The 10,000-nt window shown below is 48.5% G+C and overlaps 1 protein-coding gene across 1 annotated transcript in view; it reads left to right on the forward strand.

Moving 5' to 3' along the window:
- megf6b (multiple EGF-like-domains 6b) overlaps positions 1-10,000 on the forward strand; it is a gene marked incomplete at both ends in the record, with an annotated part of 111,845 nt that overhangs the window by 7,039 nt on the left and 94,806 nt on the right. The gene's annotated exons all lie outside the window — the stretch shown is intronic.

The raw sequence follows: 10,000 nt of genomic DNA on the forward strand, positions 1-10,000 counted from the left end.
GGCACACTATCAGTCAAGTGCTTCCTGTGCCTTCCGGACACTGACCCAGTGACCTTAGGTCATTTATCAGTTCATGTAGGGGAGGTCAGAAATGCACACACACACACACACACACACCATGTACGCACACACACACCATGCACTCATGGTGTGTGTGTGGGTGTCTATATGTGTATGTGTGTGTGTGTGTGTGACCTCAGGTCATTTATCAGTTCATGTAGGAACAGGGTCAGAAATGGGAAGCACAGATGAGAGAGAGAGAGAGAGAGAGAGAGAGAGATGAGAAGTCAAGGTGGGCTCTGAAGACACATGGGCTTGATCAGAGGCAGACGTAGACTCCAGACTCCGTTCCGGGTTGGGGTCCGAAGCTCTCGTAAAGATCAAAAGGTGATGCTACAGCCAATTTATGACGTTGTTTCGGCAGTTCAGCCAGCACTTCATAGCTGGTCCTTTAGATTCAGGGGGCATTTTTAGTGAGTTTTTAGTGTCTTAGACCATGACTGAAGCCTGAAAGCGTTACTCAGTGCCTAGATGGGGTGGGACGTTCTTCGGGGAGGTACCCTAAAGAGACAACAGAGACGTGGGATTTATGTGAGTGACAATGGGCGAGTGACAGATGAATGCTGAAGGGGAGGGATGGCATTCTCATGCACTTAAAAAGGCCTCGGGTTTGAACACTCGGAGCTTATAGTTTACAAGGAGACGCCGCAGTCCTCAGAGAAGGCATTCACTCATGGCTTTGGGTTGCTTCACGATTTTTCAAAGAGAGAGAGAAAAAAGGGGATAGGGGAGATGGAGGTGGGGGTGGGGATGGGTGGGGGGGAGAGGGGGGGGGGTGCTTGTAAAATGCTGAGTGAGAGGCTGGGTTTGCAGTAATTCCCCAAATGGCAGATGAGTCTGGAATGGAAATGGATTTGTTCCAGTACAAGGCCAGACATGGGCTAGACTTGGGCCAGACATGGGCCGGATCTCTAGATTCCCTTCGGTGTACCTGTCTCTGTGTGGAGCGAGGGTTTGTGCGCTGGACATCAGCGGCCATGCTAAAGGTTAAAGGTTAAACAGCACGGAGGGCACGCGCCCTTCTGTCCCAGCGCCCACAGCTCAGAGTGTGTTTACCCCCGCGCCAGTCTCTCCTTAGCCCTCCGCTGGCACAGACTCCAGGCAGCCTGGCACCACTGGTACCGCGCGCTGGTTCTGATCCGCTCAGAGTGGCGGTGCCAAGTGGAGACTGACACAGTAACCTGGACTCAACCCTGACCCCGTGTGGGCAGTACCTGCCTATGGCAATGCTTATGAAGATTTATCAACTTTGCCTAGTTTAGTTTAACTGTGTGTATACATTTATCAGCTTTTAACTGGTTCATTTTTAAAGGTACAGTCATTGAATCTGTGATAAAATGACACCCCATCATTTGCGTATTGATTGGACGGAAACAGTGTATGGCTTGGTCAGAGCTACTGTGTTTGTTGCCCATATACAGAGAAGGCAATGTGCTTGACGTGTTATGGATTATAGGAGTGTACCTTTAACTGTTTATGTACTTATCAGCGTATCGACTTGAACTAATTTCATCATGAAAAACACTATTCAATGACATTCTTGGTGTTCTTAAAAACTTTCACAGATTACTCTGTGCAGTCCGACTCAGACTTATTTCATTTGGCTGCATTGAACGGCACGGTTTTATTCTTTTAGGGATAATCCCCAGAAAACACGTTTCTGTCCGCATGACTGTTGTTTCTCGGGAGGTGTGAATGAGAGACATCGCCCACTCAGCGTGCCTCCCTCCTCAAAGACACCGGTGTGACGGGTGGTCAATAGCTGGAGCTCCGATTGGCCCTGCAGAAGCCTTGCTGGAGCTCTGATTGGCCCTGCAGAAAGCCACGCTTGAGCTCTTATTGGCCCTGCAGAAAGCCACACTGGAGCTCTGATTGGCCCTGCAGAAAGCCACGCTGGAGCTCTGATTGGCCCTGCAGAAAGCCACGCTTGAGCTCTTATTGGCCCTGCAGAAAGCCACACTGGAGCTCTGATTGGCCCTGCAGAAAGCCACACCGGAGCTCTGATTGGCCCTGCAGAAAGCCACGCCGGAGCTCTGCAGACCCACCGACCCAGGCTACTCTAGAGCATTCTGTGTTAAAGAGCGTGCAGGGGCCCCGACTGGTGACAGCTTGAGGATGGATGGTCTCTCGGCAGACCAGGGCTTATCCACACATGGATGGCACCAGGCAGGGATACTCTGATAGGATTTTATGAGGCCTGGGCCGCCCAGCTGCATAGCTCACATACCTCGGGCGGTACCCCCTGACGGACCGTGGCTCGGGCCCGTTGGGAACTGTCCTTGGACGTTATCTCAGTGTTGGAGAGAGCGTCCTCCAGTTTCCCAGCTGAAGACCTGTGGTGTTCTCTCTGAAGCGGAACAGAGCCGCTGGACCACCCTTGGTGTACCGCCCCACGCTACAAGATGCTGCTGGGGGGGAGTGAGGGAGATATATGTGTGGGCATGTGGGCATGTGTGCCTGAGAGACAGACAGGCAGACAGGCAGACAGGCAGACAGACAGACAGACAGACAGACAGACAGACAGACAGACAGACAGACAGACAGACAGACAGACAGACAGACAGACAGACAGACAGACAGAAGTGCAGAGAAAGAGCGGAACAAGAGGGAATAAGAGAGAAGAGACAACAAGGTAATGGAAGGAGACAGACAGACAGACAGACTGAGAGAGAGAGAGAGAGAGAGAGAGAGAGAGAGACAGACAGAAAGTGAGAAAGAGAGAGTGAGAGTGAGAGAGAGAGAGAGAGAGAGAGAGAGAGAGAGAGAGAGAGAGAGAGAGAGATTCTCCTGGTTGTGCTTTTCAGCAGGCTCTCATTACTGGTGCCAGTGTTATCCTCAAAGCCGTCTTTGTCTGCGGGAGAAGGTTGCACTATTAAATTATACCGGAGAGTAGCAGGCTGACTGCTCCGAGACCTAAGCTCCCTGGTTTGTGTCTATACACACCAAATGCCTTGATGCACATTCCCCGCAAATCGCCCAAAATCTCCTGGAGTCAGGGCTTTAGGTTTTTGTTTGCTTCTTAAGTGATGCTGCCTGCCTTCCTCAGTGAGTGTGTGTGTGTGTGTGTGTGTGTGTGCGTGGTTGGGAGAGTTTTTATCTGTGCAACTTAAGCCGCAGCAGCACTTTGAAACGGGACGAGCTAATCACCCTTTTCTCTGACCCACTGAGGAGAGATAAAGCAGGGATGAAGGAGAGACGCGGGCGGCCCGATCCCCCCTCGTGCTCAAGCTCACGCTCACTTAGAGATGCGCTATCTGAACCGCGCCTCATTCAACACGGGCCAATCTGTCTGCCACGGCCGCCGGGCTGTTTGACATCCAAGACAACAGAGCTCCTCTCTGGTGGCGACAGAGGGAGATAAAGATACAATGTCTCCGTAAAGTGACCTCATCCTGAGAATTGAGAGGGAATTGTGGAACTTGTGTTCGCACATTGTTGAGTTTGTGTTTGATCGTGTATAACAACTGTCTCTCTCTTTCTTTCTTTCTTTCTTGCTTGCTCTGTTCTCTCTATCTCTCTCTCTCCGTCTCCCATACTCACCTTCTTTGTCATAGTATTTGTTACTAACTCTCTCTTTCTTCTGCTCTTTCTTTCTTTCTCTTCTCTCGCTTTCTCTCAACAAACCAGTTATCTTTCGTAGGCTCACCTTTCTGTACCATTCTGTCTAGTCACTTTCTCTTCATCCCTTTCTCAATCTTCCCTTGTTTCTTTCTTCCTCTCCCATCCAGCTGTAGTCTCTCACTTTACCTTGGGTCCTTGCCAACTCCAACTCTACATGTGTTTAAATTCTGTGTCCTTTTGTTGTAAATGATATTCTCGTCATTGTTTTCCGATGAATAATGTTTACTGTAAACGCTTCTGGTTCTTTTCCCTGTGAAGTTGTGTATGTTTAAACTCTCTTATACAGATGCATCGCATAATCTCAACAATAGATAAAGAAAGAATGATGATGATGTGGAAAACTCAAGGAATTCACAAACTTTCCGCTTAAGTCTGTGTTGATAGCCATCACTGAAGCCTACAGGTTCACATAAACCCGGTCATTTGGCACTTGCACTCGTGGAGCGAATGAATGTTTAGTGTGTGATTATTTTAGCCCAAAGCGTATGGAAATGTGTGGTTAAATAGTCTGCTTTCTGGTCACCCAAAAAAAACATCATCCATGAAGTCAGGATACGGTCAAGATCTCATTCTGTTCCAGGGTTTGACAGAGACAAAGGGGTAGAGCCGCGCTGGAAAAGCATGGAAGCAGCTTGACTGCATAAGTGCAATTCAGGTTCCTCTTTGTGTCTGTGAAGAGCGGCCAATAGACTTGATGACTCCCCCTGATTGATTCTGTGTTGTGGAGAGGAGAGGAGAGGAGAGGAGAGGAGAGGAGAGGAGAGGAGAGGAGAGGAGAGGGGAGGAGAGGAGAGGGGAGGAGAGGAGAGGAGAGGAGAGGGGAGGAGAAGGGAGGAGAAGAGAGGAGCGGAATAGAACTCTTGTCTGGCTAGCCGTTCTCTGTGCGCTCGGACTTCCGTCCATTTTAGCTCTCCACTCAAGTGGCCTCTCCGACTGAGGCACAATGACCAGTCAGCTCCAGGGGTAACTGAATGGCCCCGGGGCCAGGAGTCAAGGAACGGAGAACAAAGGCAGTAGAGCTGATTGAACACAACAATAGGATGCCTATGAAATAAGGGAAGGGATGTTCATTGTGTGTGTGAGTGTGTGTGGTTGGGGGGGGGGTTGATGTCTTGACCAGTTTGTCACTCTTTGTAAACCTCCGAAAGGAACTGGTCCTTTTGTGCGGACGCAAATTGCCAGGGCGGAAATCGCCATGGAGCAGCTGAAGTGGGAGGAACGTAGGGCCAGAGCAGCCCAAGCACTGAGCTGGTAGTCTGGACCATGGGTGGTCCGCCTGCCCGATCCGGCACGTTGGCGCGGGTGTGTCGGAGGTGGGCCCTGCCGAAGCTCCGTCCTCCCTGAACACAAAGCCAGCGCCAGGCTGAGTTATGCCAGGCTGTTAATTTTAATGTCACTAACTAGGGACGAGTTAGTGAGCTGACTGAGCGGAGCTGACCTGACCTGACCCTCTCTGTAGGCTGCTGGGTGGGTTGTCATGGAAACTTAAGGAGGATGTAAATCAGCCTGCCGTGGTTGGTGCGGAACGGAGCCTTGAGCGTCTAATGAGTTTGGCTTGTTGCTCGCTGCCCCTACTCGCTCCCTGGCTGGTTACCTCCCAACTAGCTTGTTTGTTTGTTTGTCTTGTTTTGCTGGCATCAACACCACTGCCAAATCCCTCTTCCCTGGGATTTTCCCATTCCGTGGAATCTCACCATTAACATTTCTCACCTGACAGCACACTCTCTGAAAGCTTGCCTATACTCAAATGTAATCATTTCACTTGCAAATGGCAGACGCTTTCCTCCACTGTGTAATTAAACCTGCACGGGCCCACCTAAGAACATAGCCTTCACCTAGAGTGTTTATCTTGAGTGATACCATCAGTGGAAGGCCTGTCTTACACTTCTGCCCTGGTCTTACCCTGGGTTTAGCATCAGCCCCCTTTATTTGACACATTCTTCTGTAGAGCCTACATGATCATTTGTGGCCTGAAATACAGTGTTTCCCTTTTGTTTGTTTGTTGGAGCCCACCAATTACTGAGAGGTTCATATACCCAGCTGCTCTGGGGCTTTCCTAAGTCAACTCACACAGCCTGGTTCAATACTAGAGATTCATCAAAGTCATGGGTTCAATTCCCACAGAACTCAAGTACTAATAAAACCCATCCCCAGTGCCTGCTGTGCTATGAATGGGAGCCTTTGTAAAAGGACTAAATTGAATTTTTTGAGTGGGGTAATCGTTAAATCGTTATTACTTCCATAAATGCTGGATTAGTACAGGTTGGTACTGGGCGTTTTTCTGGATGTTCAGTGTTATGTTAGTAACAATAAAAGTCTTCTGGTTTCATTTTTTTCTTTTTGAAGTCTAATGTTTTTGAAGTAGTCAATGTTAAAGGCACCCAGTGCAACATTAGGGCATCAAAATGGAAATATTCTGGATAAGACAATCTTTATGATATTGACATTTACTTCACCATATTAGCACATTTGCATCATTATTTGATACTTTGGGCGTTAAAAAGAGCGCTAAAACTATTGGTGCCACCAATAAATAAAGCAGGATTCCAGTCAATGGAAAAATGGCCTCTCCCCACCGGCGATTGTTGTTGTTTACGATTTTCTATCAGTTCTCACCACACAACGACGTCTCATCTTTTCTCCTTGAATGTCGATATGTAATGGTATGGAGTTATTGAAACTTACTACGTGTAAAAAAGACTAGAAATTGAATGTTTATTTTTTCGAGTCTCAAGCCTATAAAGTTGCACTGGGTGCCTTTAACTCCGGGATGTTCAGTTGTGAGGCGTTCAGTTCTAACTCTGGATGGAGATAAAAGGGTAAATGTTAACTTCTGGTTGAGTGTAGCGCCAAAGTGCTTAATTCTGTTTGTTGGGATGAACTAGTTATGAAGGACCTTCTCATTTCACTGTTCTTATGATATACGGATCTTAAGCAGTCTTGAGCAGTTCTGCCATTACCATTTTTAAACTCTAACCAAAACTCTAAACTTCATCCTAAACCAACATGGCTCAGGTGTATTGGTTAGGCTTTGAAGGACGTGTTCTTTGGACGTCACCGATTTTTTTGTTTTCGATCAGTCAACCCAAATCTGGGCGGGGTCAGGGTTCTTGATTAGATGTCCTCTTTTCAAGACCTAAAAAATGCGCCCGGCAGGGATTCCAAAATTGTCCGGGATTTTGCCTCGTTCGATATTTGTGTTTCTCTAGGTCTTTCACAAACTAGTTATTACGTCCTTATACATTTTGGAAAGATATCTCCCTTACGTTCCTTACTGACCACTATTCCACCTTCTTGTGCAAGTTCTGACTGTAAAGAGAACTGTCATTGGTCGACGCCTTCCCAGTGTTGCCAGATATGATAATTATCATTTATTAATTATTGATATGATACGTCATTTCCAATCTGGGAACACCGAGCAACTTGCGGCTTTCACTAGTTGCATCGTTTACATGAAATCTGCACGCGAAAAAGCTGTAAAAACTTTGTCGCGGGGGAGGGGGCAGGGTCATCTGCATGTGAAAAAGTTGTCCAAAAACTCTTTTGCGGGGAGGGGCGGGGTCCCGCGAAGAAGTGTCCTTTTTCACAACCTCAAATCTGGTCCCCCTACTTAAACAATGAAATGCAGCTGGCATCTAACTAAAAGTAAAAATTAGCATCACAGTGCTACATGCTAGTTTCTAGCATCATCTTCTGTCTGCTCATGGGATGGTCAGCTGAAAAATCAAGTCTTCAGGCCCCCCCCCCCCCCTTTCCTTTATCCCTCTACTGCTCCATTGATGGGAGCCATTAATCCTGTGAGAGGAGGCGTCTGCAGAGGTGATCCCACGGACCAGCGACAGTGAGTCTTAGCACATTCGCTTCGCTGCATGGCGACGTGGGGAAGAGATTACTTCAGGGCAGATTAGCAGGCGTGAGGGAGCAAAGGATGGCCATGGCCTCGGTGGCGGGAAGAGATCTGGTAAGCTGCCAGATCCTCCGTGGTTCACACCTCCGCTGGGGGAACGGGACTGTTCTGAGATCAGTGGGATAAGCTGAACTCTCTGTCATGAGGCATCTGTGGATAAGCATCTGATTTATTCATTAGGTTTCTTACCATCGTCCCATCTTCCTTTCCCATCTCTCTCTCTCTCTCTCTGTCTTTCTCTCTCTCATCTCTTTCTCCCATCTCTCTCTCTCCCCACTTTCCCATACCTCTCTCCCCCATCTCTCTCTCTCCCTCTTTCCCATCTCTCTCTCTCCCTCTCATCTCTCCCTCTCTCTCATTCAATCTTCCTCTCTCTCTCCATCTCCCTCTCATCTCTCCCTCTCTCTCTCTCTCAGCTTATCCTTCCCTTGAGTGCATCAGGAATCAGGGAAAAGAAAGCCTTCCTGAATGTCAGAACGCAAATGAATTAAGAAAACTATAAAATCAGAGGGGACATGTTTACAGTTTTGGAGGAAGATGATTTATTACCTCTCTAGAGGGAGGCATTATGGGACTATAGGTCATGACATCTAGATCTCACAAGGAATCTCTGAATAGTGTGAATTCAACTGAGCTCAGCTCTGTTACACTGAACTGAACTGAACTGAACTCAGTTGAACTCTGAACTCTGAACTCTGAACTCTGAACACTGAACTGAACTGAACTGAACTGAACTGAACTGAACTGAACTGAACTGAACTGAACTGAACTGAACTGAACTCAGAACTCTGAACTGAACTGAACTGAACTGAACTGAACTGAACTGAACACTGAACTCAACTCAACTCAACTCAACTCAACTCAACTCAACTCAACTCAACTCAACTCAACTCAACTCAACTCAACTCAACTCAACTCAACTCAACTCAACTCAACTCAACTCAACTCAGTTGAACTCTGACCGCTGACTCCATCTCCACTTCCTATTCCTCCTTCAACTCCAAATCCAACCTCACTACTGACGCCACCTCCTTAAAGCAAGCCTTTGGGGATTAAAGAGTTCATATCACTGATATTCTAGAAGCCATGACTGATAATAGACTGAAAGCCCAGTCTACACCTGTGTGTTAGTGCTGATATCTCACAGGATATTCACAGATAGTTTTGAAGGTGTTTCCCCCCCAACATCCCACCAACGCTGTGAAGGCTTGCTTGTATCTAATTTCTGAAAAGATGTCAGCATCCCAAGAAGAGAAATGAAATCTTTTTCCTCCGTGCCTGAAGTTAAAATCGAGTAATTGAAGCCCTCTGAGGTGAGTCTTGGGGCTGTTCGCAGCGCTGCGTAGACAGAGGGGTCACACACAAGAGGCACGCACAGCTGGGGGTGATGTCACCGTCACTGGGATGTTTTGTTGCGTTGGAAAAAGTCATCCTTTGAACCGATATTCAATCCCATTCCTTGGATTCTCTGAGCGCTCGTTGCTGTTGGCAGTCCCTGTGTTGATCGTGAGCAGCTCGGAGATTTCTACCAATCTCCCCACTGTCACCCCCCCGCTTCCTGGGAGGATGTGCTGATTAGAGGAAGTGATGTCATTGCATTACAACACCTTTTTTGAGCACCACAAAAACAACAAAAAAAAAATGTTCCGTATTTTGTTTTAATTATTTGTCTCACCTTGGCACTTGCAAGGAACATATGACCAGTTGTGACCAGTTTTTGACATCAAAGAACCTTGACTTGTCAGTTTGTGTTCCATGGTCCAGGTCTGTGCCTTGTGCATGTCCTTACAGATTAGAGCGCAACTGACTCTGCAATGGGTCTGGTCGAGGTCCAGCCTGGATCAGGCAGGGCTGTGAGCTCACCAGGGTCAGCTGGTGCGGGTAATGATGTGTTGTGCAGCTGACTTAGAAGAACTAGATTTGGCCAGATCAGAGCCACACCAGGGCCACATCAGGGCCACACCAGGGCCACACCAGGGCCAGATCGGGGCCATATCAGGGCCACACCAGGGCCACACCAGGGCCAGATCAGTCCCACATCAGGGCCACACCAGGGCCAGATCAGGGCCACATCAGGGCCACACCAGGGCCACACCAGGGCCACACCAGGGCCAGATCAGGCCCACATCAGGGCCAGATCAGTCCCACACCAGGGCCACACCAGGGCCAGATCAGGCCCACATCAGGGCCACACCAGGGCCACACCAGGGCCACACCAGGGCCACACCAGGGCCAGATCAGGGCCAGATGTGCCCAAGGGTCAGCTGCTGTGTTGGAGTGCACTAGCGTGGCTAATGATGTGTTGTGCTGCCCGTGAGTGTGAGTGGGGCAGTCTGGAGTTCTTGTGTTGGGTCAGGGTGAGGCGGCGTTCCTCAGCTGACATCCCTGCTCAGGCAGGCCAGACCAGGTGTG

The sequence above is a fragment of the Sprattus sprattus genome (assembly GCF_963457725.1).
Source record: "Sprattus sprattus genome assembly, chromosome: 10".
Lineage (NCBI taxonomy): Eukaryota > Metazoa > Chordata > Actinopteri > Clupeiformes > Clupeidae > Sprattus > Sprattus sprattus.